Here is a 19,910-nt window from a genome sequence, read left to right as displayed (position 1 = left end):
TGTCATCCTTTTCTTCTCCTACCCTCTCATCCTAATACTTCTAGCAATGATAGAAAGGAGCACATCTGGAAAGGATGGAAGAATCTGTAAGACCAAGTGAAATTCTTAAGGATTTGAGCTCCTGAGACCAAATGTGAATCTCTTCTTAATATCCTTAGTCTAATAAAAAGATTTCAGGAAGAGTTATTGCTCAAATACAAGATAGAGAAGATTGCAGAAGATAAAGTGGACAATTTTGATTATATAAAATTGAAGAATTTTTGCATAAACAGAATTAACACAGAATCAGGAAAAATAACTATCTAGGGAAATCTTTATAGCAAATTTTTATGTTCAAGGTCTAATTTCCAAATATATAAGGGATTGATACTCATATGTTTTAAAAAGAGCTATTTCCATACATAGTCAGAAGATAAGGTCAGTAATTTCTCAATAGAAGAGATACATATTGTCGAAAACAAGGGAGGGGAAGAATGCTCCAAATACCCGAGAAATGCATCACAAAACATTTCTGAGAATTGTACCTCACATGCATCAGATTGATTGGCACAGAACTGATCTGACAAAATAAAAAAAGAGAGAGAGAGAATGACAATTTTGGGAGGGGATGCTGAAGAACAGGCATACTGATGCATTGTTGGTGGACCTGTGAAGTACTCCAACCATTCTGGAAATCAATTTGGAATTATAACAAAAAAGTCACTATACTGGCATATCCTTTTACCCAGTGATACGACTACTAGGCATATATCACAAAGATAACAAAGGGAAAAGACATCCATATGTTACAAAAATATTCATAGCAGTACTTTCTGTTGTAGAAAAAATATGAAAACAAAGTAAGTAATCATGATATATGAATGCAAAGAAATATTGTACCCCACAAAATTTTGAAATGGATGGAACCGGAAAAATCTGGGAAGACTTACATGAATTGCAGAATGAAGTAAAAGAATGAGAACAATTGCAGTGGCTACAACATTGTCAAAGAAAACAACTTTAAAACACTTTAAAAAATTCTAATCAATACAATGATCTAACGATACCAAAAGACTAATGACAGACGAAACTTCTCATCTCTTGGTAGAAGTACAGAATGAGAATATGTGGGTTTATTTTATCTGACTATTCTTACATGTTGTTGGGGGATGGCATTGAAAGTTATGGGAGGGTAGTGATAGAAATAGTGATGCCAGAAAAAAGAACTGGAAGATGATCCATGACACATTTTAAAAATAAAAAGAAGAGAGCAGAAGGAAGTTCAGGAGGGAATACAAACCAGGCAATGTTGGAAGCACCACATTAAATTTAATATATACTTTAAAAGATATCTGTAATAGATTCACCATGCAATATTTTTGTTTTTCTTTTTACATGGAAATATTTGTCTTTGTTGATTTTTTTGACGTTTATAACAACCAAAAAGAAAATTTCAAATTAAATCAAAATATGACCTTAAAGTGACATACAAATACAAAGTATCTAGTCATTCAATAACCAAATGGAGAGATGACAATTCTCTGATGAATTACACCAGGTAAATGGCCCAACTGGCTAAGTTAAGATAAAAAATTACTTTGAACACTGAAGCATCTTATTTGCTCTCTACTGAGCTCCAGTTCAATTTGATAATCCTTTATCGATTGCCAATCATGTGCAAGGCACTGGCAAGACAAAGACAAAAATGAAATAGCACTTGTCCTCAGTGAGCTTGCTTTCTACTAAAAAAAGCAAAATGGTCAGAGCCTAGGTTGAAAGGCAGTATGCCATAGTGGCTAGAGGGTGAGACTAAGCATGAGAAAGATTTGGGTTCATATACCTCTGACATGTGCTAACTGTGTGACCATGGGCAAGTCTCATAACCTCTCAATGCCTCAGGCAATTCTAAAGACTATATATTACAAATAAGGCATCCAGGTCAACCATGTCTCATTTTTCTCCAGTTTCTCCAAACTTTCTCTACCATGTCCCATGCTGAGTGTCTTTCCCCAGTAGAATCCTTGAGGTAGGGAAAGAAGGAAACATTTATTAAGTGCCTTTCTGTGTGCTAGGCACTGTACTAAATGCTTTACAAATGTAGTGATACGGAGCCTTCACATATTGAGAGGGGCCATCCTTATGTGTCTCAAAGGGAGGCAGAATAGAAATTTCTAGCCTTTTCTCTTCCTACCCTTTTTAAAGGGATACTTTCATTTCTGTCAGGAGAGGAAGCAGGAGGTTGGGATCAGAAGCCACCACTCTGCTTTCCTAGTACCAGTCTATCTATTTTCTTCCTTATATTGTTCATCTAGGGGTTGTGATCAGGTTACATCTGACTCGATCACTTTGTCATTTTGAGGGTGAAGGGGGACCCTAAGCTCTATATTCAAGACTTGACCCCTTTCCTATCTAATACTAGTTCCACAATGAATACATATGGCAAATAGCAAAGAAACACACTTATCTAAGTCATAACAAAACATATCATAGAAGGTATACATAGGAGAATATATACCAGACAACACAGTGTAGAGGAGCTCTCCCATTGAGAATGAGATAACTCAATTCAACCAAGAGAAAGGAAGTCCTGGATCTCACTCATGGGGAAACTCCCTCAAGTGTCTTACAGTAACAAGCTAGATATGGTTGGTTATTGTTCTTTGTTTTCGAAGAGGATCAAAATGACATCACTATGCTAGAGTCAAGTTTCAATGTGTCCAACTGTGGCTGATCAGACCAATACAAGCTCGGAATGCTGTACGATAGGTCAGGCACAAATAGTCTGTGTGAACATTTGTGGTGGATGCTCCAAATTTGCACATCCTGTGTTTCCTTTGAGCTGTTTCAATACTGCTTTGCTCATAGAGCACAGCACCTTCTCTGATATGGACACGCCATGCTGAGTGGTCCTGTGTCAGTGACTCCTATGTCACACAATCAATTCTAAACTTCTTAAGAGAGACCTTGAGAGCATTGTTGTATCTCTTCTTCTGACTATCATGTGAACTCTTGCCCTGTGCGAGTTCTCCATAAAAGAGTCTTTTTGGCAAGCATATATTTTGCATTCGAACAACAAGACCAGTCCATCAGAATAATACTCTCTGAATCTTAGATTGAATGCTTGGCAATTCAAGTAAGGATCTCAGTGTTTGGTAGCTTATCCTGCCAGGTGATCTCCAGAATCTTCCTAAGACAATTCAAATGGAAGCGATTCAGTTTCCTGGCATGGCACTGGTATATTGTCCAGGTTTCACAGGCATACAACAATGAAGTCAGCACAACAACTCTGTAGACCCTTAGTTTGGTAGTCAGTTTAATACCTCTTCTCTTCCGTACTTTCCTTCAGATCCTCCCCCAATCTCAGTTAGCAATACATGCGTCAATCTCATTATCAATGTGTACATCCCTGGAAAGTACGCTACCAAGATAAGTGAACTTATCCACAACATTCAAAACTTCTCCATTTCCTATAACTGATGGTTCTACATCTGGATGGTGAGGTGGTGGCTGATGGAGCACCTGTGTTTTCTTGGTGTTAATTATTAGTCCCAAGTTAGCACAGGCAGCAGAGAATTGATCCATACTTTGTTGCATCTCAGCTTCAGAGGCTGCATTGAGTGCCCAATCATCTGCAAACAGAAAATCATGCACCAACACTCCCTCTGCTTTCGTCTTTGCTTGTAGCCTTTTCAAGTTAAAGAATTTACCATCAGTGTGGTAGCTGACCTTGATGCCATATTCATTCTTATTGAAAGCATTTGACAATATAGCTGAAAACATCATGCTAAAAAGCATGGGAACAAGCACATAGTCTTGTTTCACTCCATTAGTCACTGAAAAAGCACAAGAGTATTGTCCATTATCCAGAACTTGGACAAACATGTTGTCATGAAATTGATGTACGATATTGATGAACTTCTCTGGGCAACCAAATTTTGACATAATTTCCCATAAGCCCTCATGATAACAGTATCAAAGACCTTGGTCAGATCTACAAATATTGTTTACAGACCTCTGTTCTGCTCCTGGCATTTCTCCTGGAGTTGTCGGGTAGAAAATACCATATTGCCTGGGCCAAAGAGCTATGGTGCATCTCAACTACTCAATGTTGATGGAGACACATTGATTAGTGATAAGGTTATGATCCTAGAGAGACTGGCTAAACAATTCTACAGTGTTCTCAACAGACCATCATCAATCAGTGCTGAGGCCATTGACCTCAGTGTGAAGTCAATCCCTCCTTAGCTGAACTTCCAACTGAAGAAGAGGTTTGGAGGGCCATTAGGCTCCTTTCATGTGGCAAAGTACCTGGTGCTGATTCTATCCCAGCTGAGACTTACAAGGTAGAGGGACCATTGCTCATACAAAAGCTGACTGAAATTTTCCAGGTTATATGGCAAGAGGAAGTTATCCCCAGGAGTTCAAGGATGCCTCCATTGTCCATCTCTATAAAGGTAAAGGAAATAAATTGTTCTGCAACAATCACGGGATGGGGGGGAGGGGTCTCTCTCTTAGTCATTGTTGGCAAGATTCTTGCTAGAGTCCTGCTTAATAGGCTGATCCTTCATCTGGAAGATGGTCATCTACCTAAGAGTCAGTATGGCTTCAGAAAGGGCCGAGGAACAAGCCAGATATGTAGATACAATGGAGACTGCCTGTTCCTTTCAAGTCTTCCTAGAATTTTTTACTTCAGCAATCTGAAGTGAGGTTGGACTCTTCTATCTTTCCGCTGAAAGTGACTTGTCACTTGGGGTATCTAATGGAGACTCCTGCTTGAAGATTCCCCCAAAGCAGTGACTGGCTGAGAACTGAAATTCTTGCCTCTAGCCAACGCTGCCAAGTCCCTCGCACAAGGCAGGGGCTACATCTCCAACAATAAAAAAGAGAATCCCATATCAATGGACTTTGGGATAAAGGTGACATAAATATCATCTCATCTGATCCTCACATTCACCCTGGGAAGGAGATGCTACTATTACTTGCTTTACAATTGAAGAAAGACAAAAGCTTTTGACAAAATACAACACCCATTCCTACTACAAACACTGGAGAACGTAGGAATAAAGGGAACTTTCCATAAAATAATAAGCAGTATCTATCTAAAACCTTCAGCAAGCATTATATGTAATGGGGATAAGCTAGATGCATTCCCAATAAGATCAGGGGTGAAACAAGGTTGTCCATTATCACCACTATTATTCAATATGGTACTAGAAATGTTAGCTGTAGCAATTAGACAAGATAAAGATATTCAAGGAATAAGAATAGCCAAAGAAGAAACTAAGTTATCACTCTTTGCAGATGATATGATGATTTACCTAGAGAATCCCAGAGATTCAAGTAAAAAATTACTTGAATTAATAAACAACTTTGGCAAAGTTGCAGGTTACAAAATAAACCCACACAAATCTTCTGTGTTCCTATATGTTAGCAACAAAGTCCAACAGCAAGAGATAGAAAGAGAAATCCCATTTAAAGCTACGGTAGACAGTATAAAATACTTAGGAGTCTACCTGCCAAAACAAACCCAGGGATTACATGAACACAATTACAAGACACTTTTTGCACAAATAAAGTCAGATTTAAGTAAATGGAAAAACATTAATTGCTCATGGGTAGGCCGTGCTAATATAATAAAAAATGACAATTCTACCTAAATTAATATACTTATTTAGTGCCATACCAATTAAACTATCAGACAATTACTTTCTAGAGCTGGATAAAATAATGTCAAAATTCATTTGGAAAAACAAAAGGTCCAGAATATCAAAGGGACTAATGAAAAGAAATGCTTGGGAAGGTGGCCTAGTGCTACCAGACCTCAAACTGTACTATAAAGCAGCAATTATCAAAACCACTTGGTATTGGCTAAGAAACAGAGAGGTAGACAAGTGGAATAGACTTGGCACTCAAGATGCAGTAGGCAAGGAATATAGCAACCTTCTGTTTGATAAACCCAAGGACCCCAGCTTCTGGGATAAGAACTCATTGCTTCACAAAAATTGCTGGGAAAACTGGATAACAGTGTGGCGGAAATTAGGCATAGACCTATACCTGACACCGTACACAAGAATAAAGTCCAAATGGGTACATGATTTAGGTATAAAGATTGATAACATGAATAAACTGGAGAAGCAAGGAATAGTGTATTTATCAGATCTATGGAGAAGGGAAGAATTCTTTACTAAAGGAGAGATAGAAAGCATTATGAAATGCAAAATGGATAACTTTGATTACATTAAACTGAGAAGTTTTTGCACAACCAAACCCAATGCAACCAAAATCTGGAGGGATGTAGTAAATTGGGAAAGAATTTTTACAGCTAAGCTCGGGGATAAAGGCCTCATTTCTAGAATATATAGAGAACTGACCCAAATGTATAATCATACAAGTCATTCCCCAATTGATAAATGGTCAAAGGATATGAACAGGCAATTTTCAGAGGAAGAAATTAAAGCTATCTATAATCATATGAAAAAATGCTCTAAATCACTATTGATTAGAGAGATGCAAATCAAAACAACTCTGAGGTACCACATCACACCTATAAGATTGGCAAACATGACAGAACAAGAAAATGATAAATGCTGGAGAGGATGTGGGAGAGTTGGAACACTAATTCATTGTTGGTGGAGCTGCGAGCGCATCCAACCATTCTGGAGAGCAATTTGGAACTATGCCCAAAGGGCTACAAAAATGTGCATACCCTTTGACCCAGCAATATCGCTACTAGGACTATATCCCCAAGAGATCATAAAAATGGGAAAGGGTCCCACATGTACAAAAATATTTATAGCAGCACTCTATGTAGTTGCCAAAAACTGGAAGTCAAGGGGATGTCCATCAATTGGGGAATGGCTGAATAAATTATGGTATATGAATGTAATGGAGTACTATTGTGCCATAAGAAATGATGAACAAGAAGACTTCAGAGAGGCCTGGAAGGACTTATATGACCTGATGCTGAGTGAAAGGAGCAGAACCAAGAGAACTTTGTGCACAGCAACGACCACAGTGTGTGAGAATTTTTTCTGGTAGACTTGGAATTTTGTAATAACGCAAAAACTTCTTATAAAAAAAAAAAAATCCCAAAGGTGGTTCTCAAGGCAAAATGCCTTCCACACTCAGAGAAAGAAATATGGAAGTCACTCACAAAATGTAGCAGATCGTGTTTATGTATGTGTATGTGTTTGTGTATCATGTTCTGATTTGTTATACGATTTCTTTCATTTATTTTAGTCTGACTACATAGCATGACTATAGTGAAAATATACTCAATAGGAAAGTATATGTAGAATCTATACAGAATTGTATGCAGTCGTGGGGAGGGAGGGGGGTAGTGGAGGGTAGGTGTGGGGGGGATAAAATATCAATTGTATGGCAGTGATTGTTAAACATTAAAAAATAAAAAAACAATTGAAGAAAGACACTAAGTGACTCCTGAAGGGTCACAGCTAGTAAATATGTAAGGCAGGATTTGAATTCAGCTCTTCTGACACCAGACTCATTGCTCTATGTGCTATGCCACTTAACTTCAGAGGCTTATTTTTATTTTTGCTTGCCTTTGTATTCTCAGCACTTAGTACAGTGCCTAGCATACATTAAGTGCTCAATAAATACTGTTGTTGTGATCCCAAATGTGACTCATCACTTAATTCTGAGCAGCATTACCTTTGGGTGCCCTATACTTTCAGCCTTTCTCCAAGGCCAAAGATGGAGCAGAAAGAGAGTGAACCTTGGAAATCCTGCCTAATGGCTGGGCATTAATATAATGGTCAAGCCCAAGAGTCTAGAACATACTAGTGATACCAAACCACCAGACTTACTTCTAACTCAGTCACCACAGCCATCATCCTGGGAAGGTGCTGAGACCTGACTCATTCAGAATTTGCTGCCCTGGGTTCAAATCTCAATTTTGTCACAATATCTGTGAACCTGGGTTTAACTTCTCCAGGTTTGTTTCCTCATCTGTAAAATGAGGAGTTTTACTAGATGACTTCTAATATCCTCATTGCCTCTGTCACTAAATCGGTCACCCTATGGTGCCTAAATCCCTCTCACATGACCAAACTTTTCATTCTGCAATTACATATAAAGATTAAAATACAAATGCCTCTTGGAGAGGTGATACTAAAGGGAAATAGCGATGAGCTGGGAATTAGGGAAACCCAGTAAGTCCAGCTCCTAGAAGCTTAGGACCCTGTGAGCTAAGTCACGTCTCCCTCTTTCTGTAAAATGAGGCAGCTGGACAAGGGCACGTCTAAGGCTTCTTCCAGTTCTCACATTCTATGATTTTACTACAGCACCCAGGGCTCCCTTTCTTTCATACGGCCCTCCTAAAAGCCACACTGAACTTCATGGTTCTATTTGTAGTCCTTAGAAGCCTACGTCGCATGAATCACCCAGACTAAGCCAGAAGGCAAATATATTCAAAGCAAGAAAATATTTAATGAAATAGAATAGTAAAGTAAAAACAAGAATTGTAATTCTCCTAATCTCAAAGGGATACAAAATCCCACAGAGTCCCACACTTTGGGGAAGAGGGACTCCTTCCTAGATAACCTGCCCGTCCTCGCTACTTCCCCACTGTGGTGAGCAGCTGCCGCTGCCGCCGCTACCGCTCCACTGAGCTACTGGCCGAGGATGGCAGCACCAAAGGCATCTTCCTCTTAGGGATTGTTACTGCTCTTTGCTCCTTTGTGTAAGCTCTCTGCCAAGTCGGTCTCACCTAGTCAGACTCGAAAAGTCCCTCAGATAAGGCTCTGCTTTTTTTGCCACCGCATTCCTTAGTAGTTGTAAACCATCTGGCTGCTACCTGATTCTTTCCTAAAAGCAGATTTTGGTATAAGTAAGTGGGAAAAGGCAGAAGGGACCCGGGACTCTGAAAGTAGAGAACAAGTGAGCGTGGGGAAAAAGTACCACGAGCTTACAAAAACAAAGAAAAACCACCACCAAAAAGCGAATAAACACACAAAAACAACATAAAAACAAACAAAAAACACCCTGGGACAATGGCATTAAGTAGCCCCTTCTTCACAATTTTGCTTGGGACTGGCTCTTACGGGTATGAGTTGGAGGAGATGGTATGAGAAGGGATAAATTTGACACCAGCACATAGCACAGTAGGAAACCCTGCAAAGTCCCCTTCCTCCTCCCGACTCCCAATCTATTTTTTTTTTTTTTTTTTGAGGAGGGGAAGGGGTAGGTTGATTTGTTTGAGTTGGGAGCACACTTCCTTAATCGTAGGTTGACACTCTCTCTCTCTCTCTCTCTCTCTCTCTCTCTCTCTCTCTCTCTCTCTCTCTCTCTCTCTCTCTCTCTCTCTCTCTCTCTCTCTCTCTCTCTCTCTCTCCTCCCTCCCTCCCTCCCTCCCTCCCTCCCTCTCCCTCTCCTCCCCTCCCCCTCCCCCTCTCCCTCTCTCTCTCTCTCCTCCCCTAATTTTTAAACATAATGATTTCACTCAAAAGCTGTGGCTGGAGATGTGGTCTCTTTTTTGTGAATTATGCCCCAGGATCAAAAACAGGTTTACAGATCCTGTCGCTGACATGGCTTGCTCTGATAGCCCGGGATGTTTGAGGATTAAAGATTTCGGAGAGCTACAGAATTCTGACTGACTGCTCTGCCTGGTGTGGCTCTTTGGAAGTATAGACCCGACTTAAAGCCGAGTGTCTCTGCACACTTTCTTTTCACAGGCATTCATTTCTAACCTTACCGAGAGTGTTGCATTAATTAGTTAAACAGTTCTGCTCAAAGGGCTCTTTTCATCCTTCAGCAACTCACGTGGGCGGTTCTTTTATCTGCTACAAATCGGGGCTACCCTGAGGTGGGGAGGTGGAGGGCAGCCTTGAGAAGGAGGCTTTTTGAAATAAAGCCAATTTTTCAGACCTGCTTTGCATTGCAAATGCTTCCCTTTGGCCTCGACGGCTTGGGTGGAATAATGACAGATTGAAAGCATGGGGTGATTTGAATTCCTTTCCATCGCTCCGTCACCTCCTTCTCCAAACTGACTTCTCCATATGGCTTTTTGGCTGCATATTCTTAACTTATATCAGAAGAAAGGGAGGCTGGGATTCCATGGGGTGGACTATTGTAAATGGGGCTTTAATGTGAAGTGATTTTCAAAGAGTCTTTTCTAAATAATAAAAACTTTTATTGATATTTTTTATTTCGTATGACAGTCATATCTGGACGTACTTCCCTTCCCTCCCCCCAACCTCCAAATGACCCCTCAAATATAACAAAGAAAAACAATTAAGTAAAACCAGAGAACACAATGACAATGTCTGGGTCTATAGGTAATGTCCTGTGCACCTAGTCCATCACCTTTTTACTGAAAGGAAAGGGACACTACCTCATCCCTTTTTCAAGGCTTAGTCATTAGAATTATTCAGCGTGTCTTCATTTGAGTGTTTTAATTTGCATATTACTTCCAATTCCCACAAGTTGTCCAGTGTTTCTCTGAAATCCTCATATCCATTATTTCTTACTTATATTCCCAGTTAACATCTACTTTGTTTCCGATGTTTTTGGTACCACAAAGAATCCAAAGAGTTTCTTTTAAGTGAGTCACCTAGATCCTACCAGCTTTGCAATGACTACAGTGATGGAAAGGAAAACAACACTAAAACCTGATGAAACAACCGATCTTGGTTCTGAAGGATAATTCAACGTATTTCCCTCCACCGGTAGAGTTAGAGAGATAGAGGGGACCATTGAGGAGAGAATGTGCCATGCTATCAGGCTTGGTTTCTGTGTCTATTGACTGTAATTTTTTTCTTTGTTACTGGGGAGATTTTTATGATGGCAGTAGTAATATCAGTCATTGACTGTGGTGTAATTTTTTTTAATACCAGTGAAACTTTATGAATAAATGGATCTGCTAACACATTAAAATGAATCTTTACCAAATATCCTGCTATTAGTGTTTTTAATTTTTTTTTTAAGTTCCTAGGGACCATTTTACCTTCAGTCTTCTGAAAATTTGGGGGAATTTTGAATAGAAGAAAGAAGGAAGGGAGGGAGGGAGGAAGGACTTATTAGTGCCTACTATGTGCCAGGCTAAGCACTTTACACATTCTATCTCATTTGATCCTCACAACAACTCTGAGAGCTGGGTGCTCTCATTAGCCCTGTTTTACCATTGAGGAAACTAAAGCAAACAGAGATTAAATGTCTTACCCAGGGCCATCAGCTAGTAAGGGACTGAGGCATGATTTGAACTCTGTGCTTCCTGACTCCAGGACCAGTCCTGGCCTCCAGGGTTAGAAGAATGGCCCAGGAAAGAGAGAAAGAAGGTGTGGACAGAAGAAATATATGTCTGTATTACTTCATGAGGACAGTACACACAAAAGACACATTATCAAGTACTCTTTGGAGATAATTATTCTATTTTTTGGTTGAGAATATGGCTACACTAATATGAAGAGGTTGACCATAATGGACTCACTAAAGGAGCACAGTTTAAGGCATTGGCTTTCTGGTTAGTTTGGGAACCTGCACATTTTACACTTTTCTGCAATGAGAGGAAATGATGCCCATTGATTGGCCTGGCCTCCTAAGAATTGGCCTGGCCTGCTTTTGTGGATACTATCTCACTACATGGATGATGTGGCTCTGACCAACAAGTCTTGAATGTATTGGTAAAAGCACTGCCCTCAGGAAGTTTGGTGATAGGAAAATTCTAACCCCAAATAACTTCCAGGAATGTGACTTCAATAGAAATTTAAAATGTTGCATCTGTCAGGCAGAGGGGAGGTCCTATGAGTAAATCAACCAAATCACCCAATTTCACTTAAAATAAGTTATAAATTGCTGTTCCCATTTACTAGGTTAAAATGCATTTTAATTAGAAAGAGGGTATAATAGGAAGTCTGATTACCTGAGGGACTAAATAAAACCTTAAGAGAAATTAATATTATACTATTATATTATTAATTGCAATTCATCCTTTTTTCCTTCTTTTTCTGTAAAGAGTTTGCATGTTGTCTTCCCCATTAGAAAGTGAGCTCCTTGAGGAAGAGGGATGCTGAACCTTTTTTTGTTGTTGTTGGTATTGACACCTCTTTGGCAATTTGGTGACGTCTATGGACTGACTGACTCTATCTCTGAATAATATGTATAAATACATAAAATACAATTTTAAAAAAGATTACACAACAAACTAATTATGCTGAAACAAAGATAGAAACTTTTCCCCATCCAAGTTCATGGATCCTCTGAAATATATCCATAGACCATTTGGGGACATGTCCACGCTAGATTTAGAACATCTCCCTTAGATTAACCCAAATCAGTTTAGGGCAGCATTGGTAAGGCCAACTATGGGAAAGAAGCTATATCAGAAGAAAGATAACGGGGAAGCTTCTCCAAGCCTTGCACTGGTTCTCCTAAAAATGAAGGCAGTGACTATATACTCAGAAAATTGTTTTGGTAAGTGTCCTTGGATGCACTCTGGCTTCAAGTATGGGTAGAGCCCCATCACTTTTCCACTTTTCCATCTGTTGGGTAAGTGAGACACAAGTAGGTAACCCATGTTTATAGGAAAGGTATCACATAGGGAAAAATATGGACAGGGCAGTTCAGACCCTATTATTGTTCCCAAACTCTCTGGATCGTGGTTCTGTCTGAAGCAGAATCTTCCCAGTTTTCTATCTGATAGCATCCCAGGCTCAGGTTCCCAGGCTATGCCCCCTCATCAGTCATTTGACTACTTCTTTGAAAATGAAAGCCTCCAGAGTCTGAGAGAGAAGAGGAAGTTCCACTGTGCTGTTATTTGAGGGATTGATTGCCCTTTTGTTTTGTTGTTTAATTTTCTTTTCACAAATAGTATTTTGGAATGAGGGTTTTTTCCCTCGTCCTCTCTGATCAGGTGAAGTTGATTTCCAAAGGTTAAAGACTCGGGAATTTTTCCAACATTCATTTGTCTGTATTGGGAGAGTAGTACAGTAGGAAACATTCTGGGTCTGGAGTTCTGAGTTCCAATCCTGACTCTGAACCTCCATTACATTTTACTTACTTTGTAAGCATTTAAAGTCAATTCTCTTTTCTAGACCACAGTTCTGTAAAATGAGGATTTGGGACTGTGACTTCTAAAGTCTCTTTCAATTTGAGGTCTCAAATGTTATAGGTTCTGGTCAGTACAGCACAGCACCATTGGGAGATTACTTTAATACTTAGAGCAGGAGTTCTTAACCTGGAGTCCATGACCATATTTTGATAACTACATTTCAATCTAATTGATTTCCTTTCCAAATCTTACATTCTTTGATGGTATAAAACCAGTATACTAAGGAGTCCCGGTTTCACCAGACTGACAAAGGGATCTCTGACTCAAAAAAAATTAAGGACCTGATTTAGGTGGATTTCAGAACCTCCAAACGTTCTAGAATACTTATTCAAAATCAACAAAAGTCTGGTCTCATGACTTTCTCATCAGTTATTACTCAAGTTTGTAAGACTCAGAGACCCTAAGGAGGGAACTAAGATCCAGACATGTTATGGAATTTGCCCAAGGACACACAAGTGAAAAGCAGTGGAGCTTGGATTGAAATCCAAGGCCTCCAAGTCCAGGCAACATCCTCTTTCACACTACCCACAGCACACAGCCACATCAAGGCCAAAGACAAAGCCGCTGCCCTCCCTGATAAAGATATCTCTTCTCTTCTTGACCTTTCTCCCTTTCCCCCTTTTTAACCCTTTAAGCCTATGTTTTTATAGGGGGATATGTTTCCTTTTTTGTTCTTTCCCTTATTTTAACCTATATCAGGTTCTTCCCCTGGGGTCTGCGATCTTGTTTTAAAAAAAAAATGTATCTTTTGATAACTGAATTTCATATAATTAGTTTGCTTTGTGATGCTATGTATATTATTTTCTGTATTTAAAAACCTTATTCGGAGAAGGGGTTTCGTAGGCTTTCCAGACTGCTGGAGGGGGCCATGACACACAGAAGAGGTTAAAAACCTCTACCCTTAATTCAGCAGCTTACTTCTCCTCGGGGCAGTCTCCTCCCTCTACCAACCTTTGGGCCCTGCCCTGTTGGGAATTTGTTTTGCATTCTGGGAGAAAGAATGACTGCCAGAGAACCCCTGCCCTCCTACAGCCTGCTTCCCCCACACTGGCTAGAGAGAAGAGTGAGGGTCTCCTCTCCCACATCCTGCCTGGTTACCTAGCAACCTCCTTCAGCCCTCTCTGACAAGTCACCGCCTGCTGATGCACACCCAACAAAGAGGAAAGTGACACCACAGCTCCAGGCACTCCCTTTACAAGTCCCCTCCATCACCTTGTTCATTAACCTTCATTAAGGGGTTTGCCAAGGGCCCCTCGATGCCCCCTCTCTGGTGGGGTCACTGCTCCATTATGTGACTCCTCATGTGGATCTTGGAGTGATGGCAGTTCAACATTATCAAATTACGGGTATGTACTGGGCATTTCTGATTGAATCCCTAATTACTTCCCATGTCCCATCACCTTTCTCACACAAGGTATGACCATAGTCATTTTATCGGCATCTTAGAGGCAGTCTAGCATGTGTGTGCGCGCGTGTGCCAGCATCCATATTCATGCATGTGTTTTTTTTGTTTCGATAATCCATCCTCCCCTTTGAATTTGTCATTCAAAGAAGGTTTGTTTGTTTTTAAGTCTCCTGCCAATGTGTCCCCTCCTTTTCATACAGGAGGGGGCTGGCTCTGCCGCTATTGCTCAGAAACCATTTGCTCTCTCCACACACCCTTCCTGGGTTGCCTGCTCCAAGTCAGTAGTTCGTATTGGGATTTCGGGCTGTGTGCATGCCCTGATCTAGGCTATAATGGTGGAGAAAGTAGGGATGCAGCAACTGCCTAGAAACCCAGGAAAGGGAGTATTGTCTAGCCTTCTGCTTTACCACCCCTTTCAAACAGGCTATCAGCCTCATGAGCAAATCTAGATCCCAAGGAACTAAGTCAATAGGAGGAAAAGAAGAGGTACCCAGCAGGGCTATGAAAAATTAAAAACAACTTCATTGTCCAATGGTAAGGCAAAGGTTAAACAATCTGCTGTATAGGAACTTAATGGAACACCATGGAGCTATCGAAAATGACAAGCATGTGGATCATGGAGCCTTGTGGAATGGTCATCTGAAATATGTTGATTGTTGGGGGAGAAGTGAAGTAGACATGCGTACTTACTGTCTGTGGGACCTTTGGACCAATCACTTCCCCTTCCTTCCTCTCATTTTCCCAATTATAAATTAGGAAGTTGAACTAGACCATGTTCAAGATACCTTTCAATCTATAAAGAACTCTCCCTATGGAAACAATGAACAGTTTCTCATAAGAGAGTTTGCCTGGGCTACTGAGAAAGTGCCTAGTCCACGCTTACTCAGCTAGTACATGTCAGAGGCAGAATTTAAGTCAGATCTTCCTGACTCCAAAGGTTAGCCCTCTATCAAGATACCTTTGGAATCAGGTAAAGTGAGAAAAAGCAGAACAAAGGGCAGAATGGAAAAATTAATTATGTCTATAGAGTGTAATCAAATAAAATACTGGATTTGGAGTTAAGGATATGAGTTTGAATCCAGTTCTGCCACTTATTTTCTGAATGACCTTTGGGAATTCCCTTCTGCCTTCCTTAGCCTCAGTCTCATCCTCTGAAAAATGAGGGATTTGGACCAGATGATCTCAGAGATTCCTTCTAGCTCTAAATCTTTTATCCTGTTTACATTAGTGAAGATGGAAGAAGATTTGGGAGTAATGGTTAGAATGTATATGTGCATCTAGTCCTTTTTGTCCAGTTATTTCAGAATCCTAATTTTTAAAAGAAAAGAAGAATTGAGATCCTTTAAGGACTTCCTATCTACAAGGCAGATTTCTGCCTCAGGGTCATGAATTTTTACAACACTATGATTCACCATGAGAAAAATAGGGATGCTGCCTGCCCACACACACACACATACGCACACACACATCCTCCCTCCCAGGGGGCCTTCTGCTAAGGAAAGCCAGAGATATGATACCCTCAGGGGAAGTTACCTTCTAGAATACTAAGACTGGCAGAAAAGACTTAGAGGGTACAACAAGAATCCTAGGCTAATTTCATTGTAACTCTCTGATATTCCACCATTAGAACATCTGTCTCTCTAGTTAAGAGATCATGTCGTCCTAAAATGAAAAACATCCCTGAGGTTGAAACAATCATTGAAGTTCCCACAAGGGCATCAACGCTCTCTTATCTATCTTTGGATTTATTCCATTGTCTAATACAATTTATTTCACATACTAGGTACTTGATAAATGATTGCTGAATGAATTAGTTAATATTAATTATGGAAGAATGGGGTTTGAGTTTGTGTGTGTGTGTGTGTGTCTTGGGAGGAGGGCACTTGGAATGCTCATGAGGGCAAAGGTCACCCTTTCCACTTCCTCAGAGAAGAGGTGGGAAAGTGCTGAAGACAAACTCCTCCAATTTCATAGTTCTGTCCAGGCTGGTCATGAGTGTAATACTGGAATTGAGTTGTGAATAAGATACACCCCACCCCCTAGCCCAGCAAGTTCTGTATAAACCCGAAGTAGAAGAGGAAAACTTAGGGAACCCATCTCTACTCCGGTGGCTCCAGGGGGTTGCTGAAGCCAGCTCCTGAAAATCAATTGTTATGTTTTCAGTGTGAATGCTTACACTTTGGAAATCAGCAAAATCCATGAATAGGGGCTCGATTTTTTGTTTTGATGATAGCCCAGAACTAACAAAGTAATGGAGAAAGTGTCAAAGACACAGATGATCCCTAAAGGTGTGTCATTCTCTCCCCACACCCCCCTCCCCCCAAGAGCTAGTTGTTAAATGTAAAAGCGCACCACTGGACCGTGTGGCTCCTTGAACTCAGGTAAGAGAAGCCCTGAAGTGCAGGGAGAAGGGAGCTGCCTTAGAGGGTCCTAAAATCATTTTTCTTGGGTAGCATTTTGAGGCCTTTTTTCACATATCCCCAGCTCTTAGAACAGTACCTGATGCATAAGAAGCGCTTAATAAACGCTTGTTGACTGACTAGTCAAAGTTTGAAAAATACTTTTATACACAGCCTCTTATTTGAACTTCTCAAGTCGGTGAAGTGGGCACACTGGCAGAGGGAGAGAGGTGAGGTCTGCAAATTCATTGGAGAATTCTCTGTGCGGAAACTCCTTCCAGCATGAGAGCAGCCTGAAGTGCCTGGGATATTGACAGATTAATTGACTTGCCAATGACCACAGAGCTGGTATGTTATCAAGGCAGGATTTGAACGCAGGTCCACTTGACTCCAAGGTCCACCCTCTAACCACTTTGTCAGGCTGCCTCTGATACTGCAAGTATTTTTATTCACATTTTCCAGATGAGGAAATGAGGTTCAGAGAGGGTAACTTGTCCATAATTACACCACCAGTTTCTACTGCTCCCTTTTTTGTATAAAGGGGGGAAATAATAAAGACCAAAACCCTCAGTTTATCTTATGGTCACAACCAACAAGCCCCTTCATTACTTTAAAAGAATACTTCCTCCAATTCTACATGAAACTCCTCTGAAGGAAGGATGCTTGGATGCACCAAGAAAGACAATCCTACCCTTGCTGGAATGAACAGTCACGGTCCGGCATGGCTGCTTCATTCAATAGCCAAGTAAGTGTGCTAAACACCTTTCTCTTTATCTCCTAGCGTGAGATGCACTCACAAGGCTTCAGTTCTTTAAAACATGGTGGAGATGCCATTTGTTCCCCCAGAGGGAATCAACAGGGAGTCGACTCCAGTTTCCAACGCCCTCAGTAGTCCCAAAGCTAGCCTACTCCTGGATGAAGAGACATTTGTCAAACTGAATTTAATTGCATTGAACCCCTTGCATGGGGAGAGTGAGAATGTCTGAGATTATTTGTGTCTGAAGCTAGATGTTGTCTCAACTGGATCCAATTTTTCATGGAATCACAGATTCAGAGCTGGAAGTGGCCCCAGATACCATCAAGTCCAATCCTCTCATTTTACAGAAGAGGAAACTGAATCCCAAAGATGGGAAGTAACTTATCTGAAGTTACCTAATACTTGGTAGAGACAAGATTTGAACGCTGTTCCTTTTGATTCCACAGTGCTCTTCCCACTTTACCATGCTGCCTTCTAGCAGAGCATTCATATCCTTTGGGAGGTTCCTTCCTTCCCTTTCCCCTCCCCTTTTTAGATAGTTTCTTGTTAATGAATGATGCTGTTGGAAGAAAGGAGGCAGGGATAGGTCCATCAAGACTTTTAGCGATCAAATAGAAACATCTTCTCCTAAGAAGATATTATTTTCTGTGGAGTTCTTGGATTTTTCTTGTGTCTGACTGTTAAGGTCTTGACAGCTTTTCAAGTGAGGAAAATGGCCACATCTATGAGAATAATTGCAGCTGTTGAATCTACAATATAATTTTACAACATTTCAGCTTTGAGGAAAATGGCTTCAATAAACAGAAAATGTAGACTGACACATTCCAGGTTTCTGCTCTTGAGTTTACACTACAAAAAAATTACTCAGTGTTTCCTGGGCATATGCTAAAAAATGAAAATTCAACTTGAAGTTGCTTTCATTCATTCAAGATTTGACCCATATTACAAAAATATATTAGTGAGATGAGACAGCATGGTGTGATAGAGTTACAGAGAATGTGGATTCAATACTGCCTCTCATATACACTGGCTATGTGACCCTTAGCAGACCATAAAACCTCTCAGTGTCCCAGTCAACTCTCTAAAGGGTTGTTACAGAGAAGGTGCCGACTTGCATTGGTAAAGGAAGTTTCTCACTGAGTCCTGCAAACAGCAATGAAATAAGGGGCCCATTCCAATAGATATGGTAAATGTAGATGAGTGGTAGTTAGGTGGCTCAGTGGTGGAGTTCCTAGCCTGAAGTCAAAAAGGTTCATCTTCATGAGTTCAAATCTGACCTGGCACTTACTAGTTTTGTGACCCTGGGCAAATCACTTAACCCTATTTGTCTCATCTGTAAAAGATATGGCAAACCACTCCAGTGTCTTTGCCAAGAAAACCCCAAACAGGGTCATGCAGACTCAGAAAAGACTGAAAAGCAACTGAACAATAAGAAATGTGTGTGTGTGTGTGTGTGTGCGCGCAAAGGATAAAATAAGAAATTTTCCTTATGTTATTCACTCCAAACTCAATACTAGTTACCCAGAAATGATGATTTCTAAGGTACTTTTCTTCTCAATGGTGCTTAACATCCAACTGTAGAGGACTGATACTATGGTCTTAGCACCAAATGAAATAAAGACTTGTCTTACCCTTAGACTTTTTTACGTGATCTCTCAAATGTGGATACTCCTCGATCCAAAGGTGCAGATAATAGCCTCTCCATGGCTGTCCAACTTTCAAGACTGTTGTCCATGTGCCAGATACTGCACAAAGAGTTGAGGATATACATGTAAGCAGCATTTCCTGAAGCCAGCTCTTTGGGAAATGGAACTACATAAAAATGAGCCTTTGTTTTAACATGCCAGCAACTGGAATGGACCGATTCTTACCTGTGTTCCATACTTCTGGCCGCAAAATCAACAAAGAGAATCTTTCTTTATTCAGCTACCTCCCACCTTGAGCACTGTAGCCATATGCCCATGGCTCATCTCCTCTCTTTGAGTACAGAGAGAAGTCAAAAGCAGTTTCCTTCAAGTGATTACTTCCCTTCTGGTTTCTGGTTGTCTATATAATACGACAGACAGCTGCTGCTTTCAGGTTGACAGGTAGAAGGACTCTATCAAAGGGATATGGGACAGATCTTGACCGACATGGTGATTCACTTAAAACAGAGGTTCTTAACCTTGGACCATGGATACCTAAGGAGTCCATAGATAGATTTCAAGAAGCCTGTGAACTTGGGAGGAAGGGGGAAATTATACCCTTATTTCAATATGACTGATTTCTTTCGCAATCTTATGTATTTAGTTGATGCATTTAAAA

The 19,910-nt window shown here is 40.4% G+C and overlaps 2 protein-coding genes across 10 annotated transcripts in view; one reads left to right on the top strand and one right to left on the bottom strand.

Moving 5' to 3' along the window:
- Positions 1-19,910, bottom strand: part of MGST2 (microsomal glutathione S-transferase 2) — a 105,472-nt gene that overhangs the window by 80,015 nt on the left and 5,547 nt on the right. The window contains exon 2 of one of the 6 annotated variants that reach the window (XM_072621092.1): positions 19,238-19,351. The exons of 4 other annotated variants lie outside the window; for them this stretch is intronic. The gene's annotated coding sequence lies outside the window, so the exon portion shown is untranslated. Of the gene's footprint in view, positions 1-19,237; positions 19,409-19,910 lie in introns of those variants that run through there. One more of the 6 variants, XM_072621090.1, reaches the window with a different exon arrangement.
- Positions 14,252-19,910, top strand: part of SETD7 (SET domain containing 7, histone lysine methyltransferase) — a 155,881-nt gene continuing 150,222 nt past the window's right edge. For all 4 annotated transcript variants that reach the window (XM_072621084.1, XM_072621085.1, XM_072621082.1 and 1 more), the window contains exon 1: positions 14,252-14,391. The gene's annotated coding sequence lies outside the window, so the exon portion shown is untranslated. The remainder of the gene's footprint in view (positions 14,392-19,910) is intronic.

The sequence above is a fragment of the Notamacropus eugenii genome, chromosome 6 (assembly GCF_028372415.1).
Source record: "Notamacropus eugenii isolate mMacEug1 chromosome 6, mMacEug1.pri_v2, whole genome shotgun sequence".
Lineage (NCBI taxonomy): Eukaryota > Metazoa > Chordata > Mammalia > Diprotodontia > Macropodidae > Notamacropus > Notamacropus eugenii.
Note: the sequence above shows the minus strand (reverse complement) of the source record. Positions and strands in the feature narration are given on the sequence as shown.